This window comes from Hetaerina americana, unplaced genomic scaffold, assembly GCF_022747635.1.
Source record: "Hetaerina americana unplaced genomic scaffold, ioHetAmer1.1.p SCAF_1, whole genome shotgun sequence".
Classification (NCBI taxonomy): Eukaryota; Metazoa; Arthropoda; class Insecta; order Odonata; family Calopterygidae; genus Hetaerina; species Hetaerina americana.
The window spans coordinates 57,663,013-57,681,344 of record NW_027286069.1 but is presented as its reverse complement, the minus strand read 5'-3'; positions in this window follow the sequence as shown (position 1 = coordinate 57,681,344).

The following is an 18,332-nucleotide window of genomic DNA, read 5'->3' as shown; positions in this document are numbered from 1 at the left end:
TAAGTGCACTCGCTTATTTCGCGGCCAACCTCTATAATAAAAGATAGTATCACGATATTCAGCCAGGGGAACACGCGGAAAGGATTAAAGCTCAGCCGCGAGATCTCTATAGTTATTGCTTAGCAATTTTTTTCACTTTCGTCGCATTTCACTCTTTATTTTAATCCACATATACCTTCCGCAGCATTTTATTAAAAGTACTCTCGCCGTTTTATTAAATGTAATCTCTAGAAACTCATCATCACCCACTCTTCCCCAGAGCTTTTCGTTCATGAAAATATATAATTATTCTGTCACAAGTTGATTTCCCTCTTTTATCTTTCCAGGGTATACTTTGCCCCAACGCAGTATTTCTTGTGACCACTTTCCCGTCCGAGTAATCCATGCCCAGACATCCCTTTGGTTCAATTCCAAGCGCTTTATCCATTCTGAAAACATTTTTTTTCTAGGTTGTTCTTTATAACAGCAATAAGTTTCTCCATTAATCTTCATTCTCTATTAACATCAAACATCCACATATACCAACAACCTTCTCTAAGTAATCATATAAGTAAGAATAATATGTGCTGTATGGAGTAAGGATAGAAGAGCGCGGTTGCGAGAGACAAGAAAATTTTATTTTGATGAAGAATGTCACCACTTTTCTCTTAAAATAAAATTGTATTCATTTCTACTTGTGTCACCAAAAGATTTCACGAAGGAAAATATATTCTTTTTTATACGCATTTACAAATTCTTCCGTAGATACATAAAAGTTAGAGATTATTCATAAGTTAAATGATTATTTTTAATCTGGTCATCTTAGAGAACAATGTAGTCTTTTGCGTGAAAATTCGAGTGAGTTTTTTTGGGCTATTTGTTAATATGATCTATCTTTTTACAATCCATATTAAAATTTACTAATAATCCTCTGACACACTATATTTCACCACATTTCTATCAAGATCAATTTACCTGTTTCAAGACATTAGAATAAAGATGGTGCGACAACAAGACCCTGCGATCGGTAATGTTTGTATGATTGAGCACGTCTAAGTGACAATGGTTACCTTATCAGTCGAAAATTATTTTAACGCCTCCAGAATATGTTATTTTGAAGTTGGATCGAAACCACTCCTTCTCTTGTCATATTTAATAATATTTAGGAAATAATAGGAGGTCTAATTATATAGTTTCTCTCTCAAAAATCAGAAACTATAGATTATCTGGATACCGTTTAGATCGCCGGTAAAGGAAAACACAAGGGATTATAGCAGTCTAGCATGGAGAACAATTTATAAACATGGAACTTGTGTCTGCTCTCATCAGGCCTCGAGGTGATTTATATACCTGATTGCTAACACTTAAAGCCTCGGTGTTTTCGGAATTAGTTAAATGAGATGGTCCGAAAGAGCGGATCATATAAACAGGAGTAGCATTAGATTATCTATGTTCATGGTAACTGAGAACGGAAATACAGGATGAGAATTATCTATTAAATAGTTAAATAGGTAAGCACCGTAATGCAGTAGTAAAAGTAAAGTCTTCTTACAGTAAAGCACAGGTCTCAGTTGAGAGGTTTGAATGTAACATCCTCTTGTTTGAAATAATTTCCTGCCACATTTATGAAGAGTAATTTTCTAGTAGAGTCTCTCAAGATAGAGACGAAGCTGTCGATAAGAATTCTGGTAAAAATATGTAAATATAAATACTGGTTGAAAAATACTGACTTAAATATACTAGCTAAAGAAACTGACAAAATAATCAGGAAACAACTTTGAATGGGTTGGGCGTAGAGGTAATCAAAGGAAAATACGAAGAAAGCCAAGGAAAAAGCTTAGAAAGCAAATTTAGGTGTTCGATAGTTTGTTTCAGTTGCAATATGATCATTGAAATGAATAAAAGAACTGTGGATACAATTATTGAACTAAAAAATTCAAAACTGTTGAATGAAACATCCCAAATACTACTCGTAGAAAAAGCAATTAGGTCATGAAAGCGAATAAATGAAGAATTAAAAGGCAGAAGATTGGCATGAAATATTTTTTAGGGATATTTGATTAATAGCAATGAAGAATGATTATGATGGAAGATCACAAGGAAATAACTGATAAATAATTTAAATGTCATTTCCTTACTTTGCCTGCATATAATTAGAAACAATTTTGGATTTCTGCAACCTAATCCTACTTCGTCGCTTAATTACACTTTTACCCTTAATCTTGTGAAGAAAAAGTGGCTAAAATGGTTTCAACTGCCTCCTCCATGAAATCAATGCGTTTTTATTGCATATTATAATTTTTTTCCATGATTATAGTATATGGGTGCCTAAACTATAAATTCTAACTTGTATTAGACTTTTAGTTGAAAAGTTTAATTAGAGGTCCTTTTTGCACATTTCGAAAAAAAATGGGCTTATACTTTTAGAGGAGGTTATTGAGAGGGAAAAGAAAAAAGGTGTATCATAAATCGAGAATATTTTGTCGAAAGAGTCTTTCATGTACGATCGTGCTTGTAGGCTAATTTTGTCTATATTCCTACAGGATACACTTTTTATACAAATTTAAAATAATAATTAATATCGAGCTATTTCATGCAGAATTAAATGAGGGAACAGATAATATTACCTTCGTAGAAACCGCCGTGTTTGTAACATTATCTTCATTAAAGTCTACCCTTAGTGGGCACATTTTATTAGGTGCCTTCTCACAAAATATGTTAATGCTTTATGAGCATCTTGCATAAGGTTAAGAGAAAGTTGGCACAGATAAAGGTGGTCCTAGGTGCAAAAATGACGGTTTTCCTCGGTAGATAGATGTTCAAGTGCTCAAGCACTGGCTCCGTAGTTCTTGAAACACGTAAGCCACGAATCGAGTTCAAGAATATTTCGCAATCAGATTCTTATTGTGTTCATGAATCTCACCTCTTTTAATGAAAATCATCTCATATGAATGAAATTAACCCATGTATACATATAGATAACTTTCTTATGGGACTTAAAATTTTCCTATTTCTCTTGGACGTTTTCCAGGATATTTTTGGGTATTTTCTTCCATTTCTCTCGGGGCTTTCCAACAGGCCCTCTCCTAGTAGTCCATTCAATACCGCACCAATCCATCTAGCTCCCTTCGTCCCTTCCATCACCTACCCTCAGGCAACAAAATGCGTGTCCTTTAATCTATGCAACCAAACATGCGCCGAAATATGGCCTTCAACTAATAGATATTCCGTGGCACGGACTTGTAAGCAAAGGAAAAGAGTGAGTGGGTAGGACGAGTAGAAAGAGGGGCGATTCTCGGTATGAGGGAACGGATTATATAGTGCTACCTTGGGGAGGGTAGAAAGTGGATAGAGGAGGGTGAGTCAGCCTTTCCTTTCCCTTCCCCCAGCCGACTATTCTCCCTAACCCACACACTTTACCCCAACGATCGCACCCTCAGGCTGAAACCGCCGCCCACCCTAAAGGCCCTCTCTTGTATCCCTCGTTCACTCTCCACCCACCCCTAGGCGACACATTATGCCGCCCCGTGCTCGCCAGACCCACTCATCCAAACCCCTCCCGGCTTACCCCAGAGATGGAATCAGACATTGCCAGATGACCGGGAATGAACTAAACTGAAGCCAGAACCCGCACTAAAATCAAGCTGCATTAAAAATATATCCAGCACTTTAAATGCCTAATATCCATTGATCAAATTGCTTGAAAGTTATTCCATGGGGTGATTGAAATTGGACTACGTAAATAAGTAATACATTTTATATTAAAAATTATACGCTCCATCGAAGGAAGTTTTCTCATTTTTTCATCGTGACCTTAAAATTTTATATGATGTTAATTTAAAAGAGTAGGTTTTGAAATATTTCAGAATAATTTAAAACGATAAATAAATCAAAAACAAATATTATGATAATTTTCAAATTTTATAGTATCAGAATTATGATGTTGAAACTACTATTTGCATTATGATCTCTGTAGTACTAAAAGTAGGTATGTGGAATTAATGGAAGTAGCTCAAAATTAAATTCATAACTAAAGTGAAGGATATATTTTTCCCTCAAAATTGGCAACAACGATAAGTGAAACGATGCATATTTAAATCATATCTGCCCATTGGGAAATTCAAATGTTCGCGAGCTACCTGAAGTAGCAGCACCTAGCTAGTGGGTAAATATCTTATCTATACCGTTTGAACATGAGCATTATATAGTTCACTTGTTATTCAGTGACATTATTGTTCATCATTCTATGAATATTAATATGAATAACGCTGAAAGCATAAAATTCCATAACAATAAAATTGATCATCAAAGAATCGCTTGAAAACATACCCATTATGAAAGGCAAATGTTTACTCAAAGCTGCATCTTCTAAATAATATTCAAAAGCAACGAGTGAGTCAACAACTCCACAAGTGGCATGAGCCCTAAACGCTTATCACGTTTCGCTTAAATGTGGACGTAAACATTTTTGAACTCGCGTGGCTCGATTATGGACACACGAGGTAATATTGCGTCTAGAAGGCACATTAGGTAGTGTGACATTTACATGGCGTTTATCTGCGTAACGTTTCCGTTGTTCATGCTGAATCAGTGCGGTAATGTATTCCAAATCCATTAGTGTGAACATTATATAAGGGGAAAGGCCATATTACTCGTACATGAGTAATTAGCAGAAAATATCTTCCCTTTAAAATGTTAGCAAGATTCAATACCCAAAAATCAGAAGGGCTCGGCAAAAAAGGAAAAGTACGAACAAAAACCTCATAGGGAAAAAGGTGAAGTCATGGACAGAGACGCACGTCAAGAGACCTGGGAGTCTTTTTTTTCCTGCCTTTATCCCGCGATCTCCGCTGCAGCCCGCATTGCGCCAGACAGAGGCGAGAGACTCGACGAGTGAGAAAGAGATAGAGAGAAACACAAGAATCTCTCTCACTCCTGCTCGTCTCTGCCCGTCAGCGGCATTCGGACAATCCGAGAGACGCAACGACAGAATAGGAAGAAAATTCACTCATCCGTTGGCTGCGACGCATTTCAAAGTCCTCCCCTTCCCCCTTCTCCTTTACCCTTCCGCTTCGTACTTCTTCCCTCACACCCCTTCCAGTCCGAGAGAGGGAGATAGTGACTGGTGGAGGAATTGGTACTACCGAAAATTTACCATGCGTACTGCGTAGTCCAGTGGACCCCTCCTATCCTCTCCCCTCATTTCATACCCCCGTCCCTTGATCCACATTATCCGACTTCTCTTCCTCCTCCCATCAGCACTTGCCTTTCCCTCTCGCCCTATCCAGAAATTTCCAGTCCTCTCCCCTCTCCTCCCTGCTGCCAGAACCCTCACAGTTCGCGTTAACCCTATAAACTCCCTCCTTTGACCGCTATACCTCAGTTCTCTCCACCCTCCACCCCTCTTATAGCCACATGTTTCTTATTTTCTCAACCCCCTCGGCTACGCTCTCGGATCATGCATTCTATCTGTAACCCTCGAATTGTAGACGCCCCTTACACCCCCTCCGTCCCTCTGAACGCCACTGACAGGGTGAGGTGGTTGGCCTTTTCCCGATTTTTCTCCCCCATACTCCCATATTCTCTATCCGCGCTCCAAGCCCCCCTCATCACTCCCTACCCAGGAATTTAATGGAACCTCATTTCTAACGCACGGCTTAATTTGAAAAGGGAATGATTTCTCCTCCCTACCCCCGCCTGTCATCTCCTCCTCCCACATCAACTCCTCCCTTCTACCTTCCACCCTTGACGCGCCCCCCCCCTCTTTCTCTCTCTCTCCAGCAAACCGCCGTACCCTTTTTCCCACCCCAACTCCCTGTCCCCACACTCCAACCGAAGAAAGACTTCTTTACTCTCTGATTATCAACTAGCAGCGCTGGGTAGATGTTCTGAGAAAGCGTTCATGGCCGAGCAATATGGGGGTGGGTTAGGTGAGTCGATGGAGGGGGAGGAAGGGGGCTGGCGGAAGAGGAGCTTGCCACTGAAAAACGGAGCACAATAGAGCGAGGAAGACAAGGCATTGTGGAACATAAAAGTTTTTACTCGTCAATATTTAGGGTGGTCTGAATAATTTTCTGAATTCATTTCTAATGGAAAGGCGTGGGAATAACTTCTGACGACGGCTGGCGGCTTTTGAGGTTCCAATTGATGATTCAAGCTTCGTGCTCCTCGTCTTTGCTTTTCAATTAACGGATAAAACTTTCGATGCTGATGGTGTTCTTTCTTTATAGTAGACAATATGGACGAATTGCGAGTTGTTTCCCAGAGAAATTGGAAGATTCATTTGTTATCGAAAAGAAAGTTTTGCAGCTTTGTTTTACAAACAAATAACACCATTCTGGTTCGCCATCTGAATAGAGAGAGCTGCAGATTCAAAACTTATGGTTTTGATTATATAAAAGCCTGCAAAACCTCTCACTTACGCTTCCTCAACTACAAACAAGGGCATTTCAAGTAAATCCATGGAAAGGTTCATGCCGTAGTTCAATAAGTGTTTTTAAGCAGGTTGTTTTCCCTCCTTCATTCCCCAGATTTCAATGTAGGAGAAAAAATTTATCTTTCGAAATAATTTTAAAATTAATTCAGTGGTGTAGTTATGAATTGCTCAAAAGGACAACTGTTGTGTGATATTTACAAGGTTTCAATAACCTACAGCATATGGTAGTACTTGAAAATGTAGCAACACTAAAATGAATCCCACATTATTAAAGGAAATTTCGTTGTTCTGAGAAATGGTAAAGTAAATTCCTTTCTCTCTAAGCTTTTTTGTGTATCATTTCATTTTCTTGTTAAAAAGTTGATACTTGAATTTTGTAGCTCTACTTTTACTAATACTTCGTTTAACTTATTAATTAAATCCTTTCCCCCTTTTGATCAGGTCTTTATTATTATTCAAAAATTTGGAAGGAAATTTTCTGCCTCTTATTTTAAGTCATTACTATTACCTGCATCACCCAACCATTCCCGCTCTAACATTTTCATGCATTTCGCAAAAAACGTAATCCATGCAGGGAAATCTAAGTTGGATGGATTTTAGTGTAATTTAACGAATTTAAATTACTTGCGAGCTTTAAGAAGAGAATAACACTACACATTGCGCTTATCAAATGCATTATTGCGCTTATCTTTTCCAAAAGTAAATCCCCGAAGCCAGGGGTTTTCGTGATACGATTTCCAATATATCGTGAAATAATTCCCTAATTCGAAAACGAAAACTCTAATAGACTGAGTAAAATCAAAACTATGCTATATTTCACTTTTGATGAGTAATGGAATCAAAATTCACCATGCATCATTTTAGGTCCAATACACGGTTGTATAAGAATGTTGATACACATTCTTTTTTGAAAATATAATTTCATTCAAGTATTACCCATAGTCCGCTTGTTCATTTTGCGCTAGAAGATCGACGAAAAGGGCAAATGGTTACCTATCCTTAGCTCTACTTTCCCGTCCCTACCATTAACAGCAAAGCTGTATTCAACTACTGGAAAAGAGGGAAGGGCTGTTACGACGCAATCTACCATTTGACGCAAGCAATTTGACTTCACCAATAGCGGTCATTTCAATTATCCGATAATCCTCGTCCACCCGAGCCCGCCGCGTCCGCAACAATAAAAGGTCACCATCCCGCACAACCCCGCATCCGCTTTAGGATTATCCCGAAATTGGAATCATCGAAAAAATCCCCGAATATCTAATTTTCCAGAGCCTACAAATCCTCCACATTCCCCGGTAAACTCTCGTCGGAAGGGGACCATCGAATTATCCTGACGCACGAAATAAGTCGATTGGCTATCATCAGATGAAAAATATATCCCCAGATGTCTCTCTGTCTCCTTTGCGGTTTTCTTCGTGCATGATCAGGGAGGGAGATGAGAAAGCGACGGTGCTCAGCGGAGGGTTGGAGATGGGGGAAGAGGAGTACTAGGGGCGGGGCAACAGGCCTGGCGAGATAAGGGACTTGGAAGGGGATGCAGACTAGCAGCCCCGCCCTCACACCCCCTCGGGCTGTGACTCACATATCTCTCTCTCTCTTCCTCGCTTCCCTCTTTTTCTCATCCCTGTCAGCCCAGATACCAAGCGTGGCCCCGCCCTGACGAACCGTCACTGCACCCTCTGCTGCTCCTCCCATCGCACCCCATGACATTTCTTCCTCCGTAACTTCTCCCTTCCAGTGCTGATGATATCCATCCCATCCACTCCATGCCTCACACCGACTGGTTCCACACGCTCTTTAAAAATCCACTCTTCCTTTGCCCTCGCCTTATTTTCCTCTTGAAGTTGCTTCATTGCTACTCAAAGACATTGCTCGAAGAATGCCAGCACGAGCATGAAAATTATTTGCTATAAAGTAGTTGTCGCTCAAATAAGTACTTATGACATTAGCTGGGAAGAATTTCATCATTTTATGATGCCAATTAAAATTTTAGCACTATTTAAAATGTGTCTTGGTCAGTCAAGTAACTTTTTGTCCCATAATTTAAATGACGTAATTTGAATCATGCTAAAATATCTGTGTGTATTTCAATAATGCGATCAATCATGATTATTTATACGATAATTTTATAGAATCATGTTATTTACACCCACGTTTTAGATATCTATATGCATAAAAAAATTGCGTGTCAGATTGGCTACTAGTTAAAGAAATACCTCTAGTAGCTCTTGTACATTAATAGAATAGAGAAAAATCCTACCGACATTATACTATATTGATTTAAACACAAGTACTTGTGAATGTAAAAACCAGAAAAAAGTATTCAATACATTTTTACAAACTTTATGAGGTAAACAAATTAAAGCTTTGGCTCTAAACATCGTAGCTGAACTAAATTTTTGCTCCCGACATGCATGCTTTTATAGTCAAATTAATCCTAATATGTATGAGGTGCACCTTACAGAGTATGCATGTAAATGAGAATATTCGTAATCACGATATTGGTGGAGGTAAAAACCTTGTGATGAAAAACAATGCATTGTTTGCATGTATTTTTATTAACTCATACCAAACTGAGAGAAGATGAAAATAAACATCCATTAAACTACTATATATTGGCTTCCCAAATATGTGCTTCTCTGTGAGCATTATTTTGGTATACTTTTACTTAAATGGATTTTACTGCCATGAACTAACTTTATGTATTCCTTCATTTCTGCATACACTAGGAAGAGTTAAAATAGTCTAGGGCTTACCAAAAGCTTTGAGTTTGTATTTAAAAGCTGAACGGGGGTGTTGTTTCACATCCACCTTACCGCCCTCTCGTGTTTTTCAGTCCCTTCCACCTCTCTCACGCCCCCCTCATTCTCCATGTCCCCCTTCCCTCAGGACCTCTCCGCTACTTTCCCGTCTCCTGGCTTGCCCTATGTTTCTAACGGACTCATTATTCCCAAGCGTCCCTCTCTGCACTTAGCCCCACCTCTTTTCATGCGTTCCTCGACCATTTCATTCCGGCGCTTAATCCCTCTTTCTCTCCTTATTTTCTCCTCTTCCTGTTCCTTTCCTCCTTCACTCTCGCAGCCAAGCACAGTCTGTACCTCACTCTATACTCATTTCCATTATCCTCTTTTTTACTTAATCTTTTGCCCTAGTCTTTCTCTTCCTCACTTCAACTATCACACTGCTCTCCATAATTGCATTCCTTCCTCTATATCTTCCGTTCCTACAGTTAAGGTAGCCTCCTACCCGACCCCCACTTCCACTCTTTTCCTTCACTCTTAGAGAAAGACATCTTCATCACCCCCTTCACTTTCTCCCACTCTACCCATCCTGCCGTTCCACTCCAACTTACCACCCTGCCCTTAATCTTCTCATTTTCTTTTTCCCTCAGCCATTTACTCTCCTCTTGTCTTTTCCTGTCCCCGCCAGATACGAGACCAATTCTTCCGGCCCCATTCCGATTTAACCCGCCTCTTTCTCTCCTCGCAGCCCCTTCGTGTCGTATTCTATTTCCAGGCACCCGCCCACTTTCACCGGCGCCCACCGTTTTTCCAGCGTATCCACGTGCAAATTTCCTAAAATGCCTTTTACTTGTCATTTTCTCACATTGTTCCCTATTTCTTCCATTGAACCATCAGATAAATATATTTTAATAGTATTTTATTTTTATTTTTTTTCTTTCCTTGCAAAATCTATTGGCTTTCTAGCAATTTTTTACTTCACTCAGATACGAGTATTTAATCATAAACCTGATATTTATGTTTCTCTCAAGAAAAACATTCATAAATATAGCGTATTGAAAATAATGGTCAATAATCTTTAATATTTTCAACTAATTCCTAAGTGAATAAAGTTGAGTATCATGCAAAATACGTAATAATCATTAGTCTATCATCCTAATGCAAAATTCATAACCATATCAGAGGTATTAAAAATTTCCAACCGTGATTTTCTTAATAAAAAGGATTAAGCAAAATTTTCTCTTTAATGGCTCAAAAATGTTTCTTCCTTCTCAGCAATTGTGAAGGATGCAAAATGAAACCGAAGTCTCTTTACTCTGCCCTAAATCCCTCCTCTTCTTGGCCTCACGAAGAGTCAGGAGGAGAGAATATATCGGGCGTTTTAATTAACTGACCGGCAATTTATTCGTCTGCCCCTTAGAGCCACCCTATCCCCCTGACCACAAATTTCCCATTTCCTCATCCCCTCCCTCCTACCAATTCCCAATCGCCTCCCCTTCTTCAACCCCCCCTAGTTACCAACCACCTCCTTCCAATTCCTGTACCTCCAACACATACTCAATCCTTCACATCCTTACCCTTTCGAACACGCTTCAAATGTTCCCGTAAACTTCCCCACTTCACCCCTACAATATAATGCTCCCTTTAACTTTCCCTTCATTATGTAACCCTATTTAATCTTTAACCTCTAATCTCATGGAGCACAACAAACCCATCCTCTTCAGCAGCCTTAATGCGTCGAGCCAGTCCACCTCTGTCCCTCTGATGTCCTGTTTCTATTTTCATGCTCTCATTTTCCTAATGTAACATTATACTTTCCCTTTCATAAATGATCTGCTAAAACCTCCACACTTCCTCGTGAGTGCACTTAGTATGGTTCCAGCTTAGTTTAAGATTCCGCACATTCAATAAAATCGAGGTTTCAAAGTTTATAATTCATCACTTTTCATGACACATGCCGGTGTAATGTGTGCGTGTGTGTATATGTGTGTGTGCATGTATGTATGTATATATATATATATATATATATATATATATATATATATATATATATATATATATATATATATATATATATATATATATATTCGATGGCACAGAAGGAACTTACCTTTCCTTTAGAGTTCCTTCTGTCCACAGAAGAAAGTAGTAGTAATGCCACCGAAAATTTCGGGTTTCATGTGAGTGCCCTTTTTCATGCTTCATTCCATGGTTGATCAATATTCCATACATGTACACATTTTTTTAATGAAAGATAGTTTGAGTCAGGCATGACAGCCACTACTTTTAGTTTTATATGCCAATACTAAGGATTGAATTTCAGAATGCAACGTACGGTATAGACTCAAAATGGTGCTCCTTCAATGTATATTAAATTCAGTAAAAATACTGATTTTCTTGAGAAATAACCACATATCTTGGATGGATGCAATATTTGAAAAGCAGGCGTTAATAAACATCATCATAAATCCGTTAATGATTGACATGAAGGGAATTTTGACGATAAATTACTGAGTAAAGCTCAATTTCAAGCATTTTTTTAAAATTCACCAGGCATATATAATAAGTAGAAAAAGGGAGTCCAATAACTATTTCGCGTTCATTCACTGTTTGCGTTTTACTTCTTTCTGATCTTTTGTACATTTCTGTTTTTGTCCACATATTGGAGCACCGTATTCATTTACTTACAAGTCGTTAAATAAACAGAGTGAGAAGTCATAGCGCTGAACTGGAATGCAGGTCACTGGCGTCGGGGGCTTTGGACTTGCGCAGTTGCATGTGACCTTTGATTTCAAAATCTTTATCCTCAGCGCTAGTTGCTAATCTCATGTGAACGTATTAAATACTTTCAGTTTAAAATATTTTATCTGATAACTACGTTTCTTAATATCGCAAAGTTGCATCATTACTGCTAATGTATCGTTAAAATTCCAATCGTTTACTCAAAATCGTATAAAGGAGTCCCTATCAATCGTCTTTAAAAAAATAGAAGAGCTAGTTTTAAATCCCATGTGCATGTATCAAATACTTTTGGTTTAACATATTTAATCTGATAAATCCGTTTCCTAGTAAAGCAAAGTTGCCTTTCCATCTATTAATTGATAATTAGAGTCCCGATTGTTTGCTCAAATCGTACAGAGAGGTGCCCATCAATCGTTAGTAAAAAAAGCTATTTAGTAATAATATACTAGCGCCCACTTCATCCCGTTACGTTGAAAATTCTCACACTCAACTGATTTACGGCTATGGGATAGTAGTGACTACTCAATATGTCTAATATTTGATTCGATTCCCTGAAGTAGAAGGTACTATTGTTTTGTATTGTATCTAGTTAGATATTATATTGGCGAAATATAACTGCACGCCGCCTGCTGGATAAAGATGTCAGCAGTAGCATTGCTCCCTTTGTTAGATCCAATCCAAGTGCGAATAAATGTGCATTTACTTTTCTAGCATTTACGCACGTTATATTTTTTAATTATGTTCTTTTTTTATTTTGTTATTTTTAATTACGTTTTCTTTTTTGGAAGGAGAGAAATGTAAATGAAGAAGCACTAGATGGAATTTTTTGCATATAAAATACATTTTAAACTGTAAAGCAATGTAAATTTAGGCCATATTGGACATTGCTGATTCTTTAACACCTTCGCAAATCACCCTTTTCCCATTTTAATTTTCAGTATTTAATCTACCAAACTTCAGGCAGTTTTCGGTCGCGTCCGTCACACAGATACTCAAACTCCCTCCTATGCTTCCTTCCGCCTATTAATCTCTCCTTCGCCCGCCAATTTTCCACTCACACTGCCCTCCGTGTAATGGGAAATATATCTCTGTCCAACTCCTCCCTCTAGAGCTTGCATCCGCCAATTCCCCTCATCTCGACGAACCTGCAGTCGCGACCATCCACACCCAGCCTCTGTTTATTCTCCCAAGGCCCAAAGTGTTTGTCATCTCCGCCGTCGACTTTGATACTGTTAGCGGAACATCTGGAAATGAGCAAATTGGAGTGAAGTGTGGATTTGGGGAGAGGGACACTCAGGACAAGGGAAGAGGGGAATCGGGTGGGCAGGGAATTGATTCTATGGGAGGAGTGGGGGATGCGTTACGGGTGGGGTAAAGGGAAGAGGCCAGGGAGGGGGCATGAAAGAGAGGGTAGGGGGTGAAATAATTTCGGCTCGAGACAGAGAGAGGAAAGGAGACCGAATTTGTGTAGAGTTTTAAGACCTCAGCAAACCAGATAAGAGAAAAAGGTCTGCGTTCGTGGGCGGTATAAGGGTTGGTGCCGGTGAGGACATCTGGGGAAGACTTCACGTTCCTTCTTTTTAGGCAGTTAATGGAGGTTCAACTGCGATGCTTTCGCTGAGTCCAGCTTCCTTCACCATCAACTCCTCGCCAATCTCCTTTGATTTCATCCTCCATTTCTCTAATTCAATTCCCCTAAGATCTCTCTCTCCCAAATTTAATGACTAATGCTCGATTTACCCTCCTTTTCCTGCTTGACACACCCACTATCATTGGTACCGATGTTCAACTCCAGTTCCTTACCTTTAGAATGATTTAACATATGCAGTCATCTTATTCAACAAAATACACATCCATTACATTTTGCTGGGTACCGATTCTTTAGCGCTGAGGCTACCCGTTTGACTTGGACACTTACTGTAACCTTGGCCAAACCCATTCAAATTTATTTTAGAGAAGAATAACAATTGGAACTCGTCTGATTCACTTATGCAAAATATCGAGGCGTCTTTTGCTGAAATCTAGAATATCATATTATATAACTGGAAACATGTATTTCAGATTTTCTCGGTGAAAACATTCGATTGAAGCATTGATCTTTATGGTAGTTTTATTTCAGTATGCGGTAGGGTCATTTGACAATGACAATTTACAGTAGATAACAGAGCTTTTGTTTTGGGGAATAAGAAGTTCATCTCATTCTAAGTTGGTTGCATAAATACGTTTATTTCTCGAGGAAATATTAATAATACAGCTGGTTTTCTGTAGCTGCCTATATTCGCACTGTTACTTATTGGACTTTCAAAAGCGTGAAGTCGCATCACCATAAATAAAGATTTCATTGGCCAAGGACAATTATGGCATCACTGCCACATGTGCGACCTACAAAGTTGCGGAAGCTGTAACGACGAACAATTACTTCTTTTATATTACAGTCACATATGATGTTACCCAAAAAGAGAAAATATTATTCTTCCACATTCATTTTGAGTGTAATTACGTATTAGAGGATAAATAAATCTATATATGATGGTGATCACAAATTATCTCATAAATAATTTTCTACCGTGGATGAATGAAACTTAACTTAAGAAAGCAATAAGAATACTTACTTCATATTTTTCACCGTTAATTGTTTCAAAAGGCCGATTTCTTTGTCGTTACCGTGGCAAAGGTTCAGTGAAATTATTTCTGAAATGGCATTCCTTCATCATAATCGAAATAGGTGTAAAATTTCTACCAATGATAAAATTTCAGCATAAAACGTTTTGGCCGTCGCGATGCTCAACTGTATCGCGCCGCAATTCAAGTGCAATCGGTGCCCTTCTCTCCCTGGCCCCTTTTTATGTGTTCGCGAACACAAAAGAGCTCTTTCCTACTCCCTTCACATCACACATTTAAGGACGGAGAACACTCAAACGACAAGCGCGAGCCTTGTGCGTGTGAGTATGTGCACACGTATGGGATATAGGGGTTGAGACATACGGGGTGGGGGTTGGTGAAGAAGTGTCGGTCGGTAGGGGGCGGGGAAGTTCAGGGAGAGAGAAGATCACCCACACACCCTCTCGATGTTACGCCGCCACCGCCGAGCCGCCGCTGTGTAATCGGGAATGGCAAAGGATGGCCGCGGCGGCGGGACGGATGTTGTGCGGCGGTGGGGATGGATGGAGCGGGGAGGTCGGACGATGAAATGGAAACGACGAGTAGGTAGGTGGAGGAATAACGTGGGGAGGCGGGGCAGGGGGATAGGAGAAAGGGGAAACGGCAAACGATGTTGCCAATTAGCTGAGCGGTCAACAGTAAATGAGTTATCACCCATTTGATGTGCGTCAGAGTGTATATGTGTGTTTGCAGTGGAGTCGACGCGAGTGGGCCCGTGTTTTCCCCTCTCACTCTCTCGCAGGGGGGTGGAGGGAGGGAGTGGAAAAAGAAGTACGGGTAAGTGAGCGGGACAGGGAGAGAGAAGGAACGCGGGGCAAAACGGTGAGAGAGAGTGTCCTCCACGCCATCCCGCCCTTTTTCCTCCTCCCCACTCCCTCCAATGCCCTCCTGTCTCTCCCGGCATATATGTTTCTCTCTCCCTCGCTCACTCTGTCTCGTGCAAACACACGCACACGCGAGCCATCGTGCCTCCCACTCGCCCATAAAGGTGTGTTGGTGTTGCGCTGAAATTGCCATACACCGCGCGATGGAACCCCTTGTATTATTAGATGGGTGATGAAAAGTCTCCCTCTCAACTCACGCCGGGCTAAAATCCCCCCTTTCACTTTCTGTCTCCCTCCCACTCTCTTCATTAGGAGTCTCCCCACTCCACCAATCTCATCTCCTTCACCCGTACACCCCACCGATCCATCAGAGCCTCACTCTCTCTGCCGCTCGCATCATGAACTTTTTTGCGGCGAAAGTAGGCGGTCGTATGCGAAGCGGATTGCGTATCGGATGTCCTCCAATAGCTCTGATAAATTCGTTTCTCACCCTAGTACAAGTGCCCACGCTCACTTAATTTTCTGGGTGAATTTCTGAAATTTCCAAATCGAACCCTGCTTCGTTTCAATGTTCTCACTCTGCTTTGTTGACGGCTTGGTCGTTAAAATTCAACACTCGTCTCCCTGGAGGGAAGAGTAGTCGTATGAAATATTTTTCATCCATTGATCAAATTAATGATTCAGTTATTATATCGATTATTTACGCAAATACTGATGTACTATGTTATTATCTATCTATTTCACCTGAATTTTATGGAGTGATCTTCTTCTTTTGAAAACTGATATAACAGAAGTTAGATGAACACTGAAAAGTTGTGCTATAATTTAATGTTAAGATACAGACTCTTCATCTTATGCATGGTAAATCAAATTATGAATAAATTAGAAAAGTACACTTCCGTTGTGGGCGCAATGGAATTTAGATAAATATTATCGACGTCTAATTTTGTGTTTTTAATTACGTAAATAAAGTATTTTGAAGCCAGCTATATCTTGTGGTAAGAAAATAATGCAGAAATATCGACTAGAAAAGTGAACTAAAATACTGACAATCTCATTTAGCATGGCTGAGAATAATGTGACAGGAAATTAATTATCTTTGGTCTGAGTTCCATCGTACCCTCATCGTTCCGAACACAAAGCTTCTTATCGGTAGTCATAATTTACCATTATCACCTTATTAATATTAATCATATTCATTCATATCATTTCTTAATAAATTGTTGCTTAGTTGGACATCGACATGATTTTTTACTCTAAATGCTGCGCTGCTTGAAGTATAAAAAAAGAGTTATATTCATAAGCGGTCAATGACTAAACATTAACTGTCATTCATGTTAAATTGAGTAGCTTCAGGCGTGATGTGGTGGAAGTCGAACATAATGAATAACTGATTGAAGCACTTTTCCACTTGATATCAAGTGGAAAAGTGCTTCAATCAGTTATTCATTCGTCATTCATGTTGATAACCTGGTTAAGATTTTAGTCAGAGATAGGTACAATGCATTTAGTTATTAACAGTTGGTCATGCATTAAATTTAATTAATCCCGGTTAGTTTTTTCAATCTGTTTAAAAAATTTCTGTTGTAGTTGAATTGGTGAAAACAGTACTGATAAGATGGTGAAACTCATGACGATTACTCAAAAAAGACTTTCGGCTGTCTCGGGAGGAGCCAGGAAATCGGTCCGCAAAGTTACTCAGGAGCGTTCGGCCAGAAGGAATATTAGGTGTCAAATGATGCCCAATTATGCAAAATATCAGCTTAGCCTTCATTAGCCTTCTCGTTATGTCTGAGAGAGCACACAAATGACCATAAATGGAGCCCCTCCTTTAAAGGTTCTTTAACACTCCTCTTAAAAAATTAAATTACACTGAAGAGACGATCACGAGGAGTCGTTCTTCTCAGACACAGACTTTCACTTTAAGGATCGCTTCACGACCCCCTCACATCCTCATTTTCGCATTTTGATCTTATCATCTCTTTCCTTATTTCCTTTTTCTCCTCGTGAAAAAGAAAACAATAACGAAACAACGGTTGCCTTAAAGCTGAGACTTTTGCCTTCGGTTCAAAGGTGATTTCACCTTCTGTCTTCGTAAAAGGAATCATCTGGCTACGCTCTAACTCCTTTTATCTCAAATTACAAGAAGCTGCGAGAGATGCCTCGACGGTAACTTTTAACGGAGTCATTCGCAATATCCGCATTACAATGGAACAGTTTCAGAGTGTAAAAATCATTCGCCTTCACCGGCTCAAAGTGAATGATTTTTACTCTCTAAAATTGTTGCATTTTCCTTTTATTCCATTGTACTTTCGTGTACCATAGATGACGCCAGAATGTTTTTACTAACCCTGTTTTGTCAAACAAAAAAGATCCTTAGCTCCCATTTTTCTAGTATTAAAATGTTCATACATCATGATCAGACAGGAAAGATGGGCTGGGAGCCATGCGGTAACCCGAAGTGCATCAGACCTACAAACCAAAATTAGGGAGGTCTCAAAATAAGAGAAATATTATGTACATGTAAACACAAACACATATCTATGTAAAATTGTATTCAATAGATTTTATTGAGTTAGTGGTATTTATGACATCAAATATTAGGGCACCCGGAAACTGAATTGCCGCAAAATAGAAGATAGAGATTTCGAAATTACCACGCTGGTTAAAACTATGAAGACTAGCGAGGTTCGCACAATGGTCTTTGGTCCGCAATTTCTTTGCTCATTTCGATTATCATGGAACCTCAGGATATCAATGTTCTTCAAATAAATGCTCTTCTTTTTCAAACGCTTGATCAATACCAGAAATACATCAATAAATTTAAATATACGAGGGTCATCCGGAAAGTAGTACCCGTTCGTGCCGCATGATTGTCTGCCTTCTCTGAGCCAAGTTGCGTGACGCTAGCATTGCCTGTGTTGTTTCTGTGATTGTTTACAATGT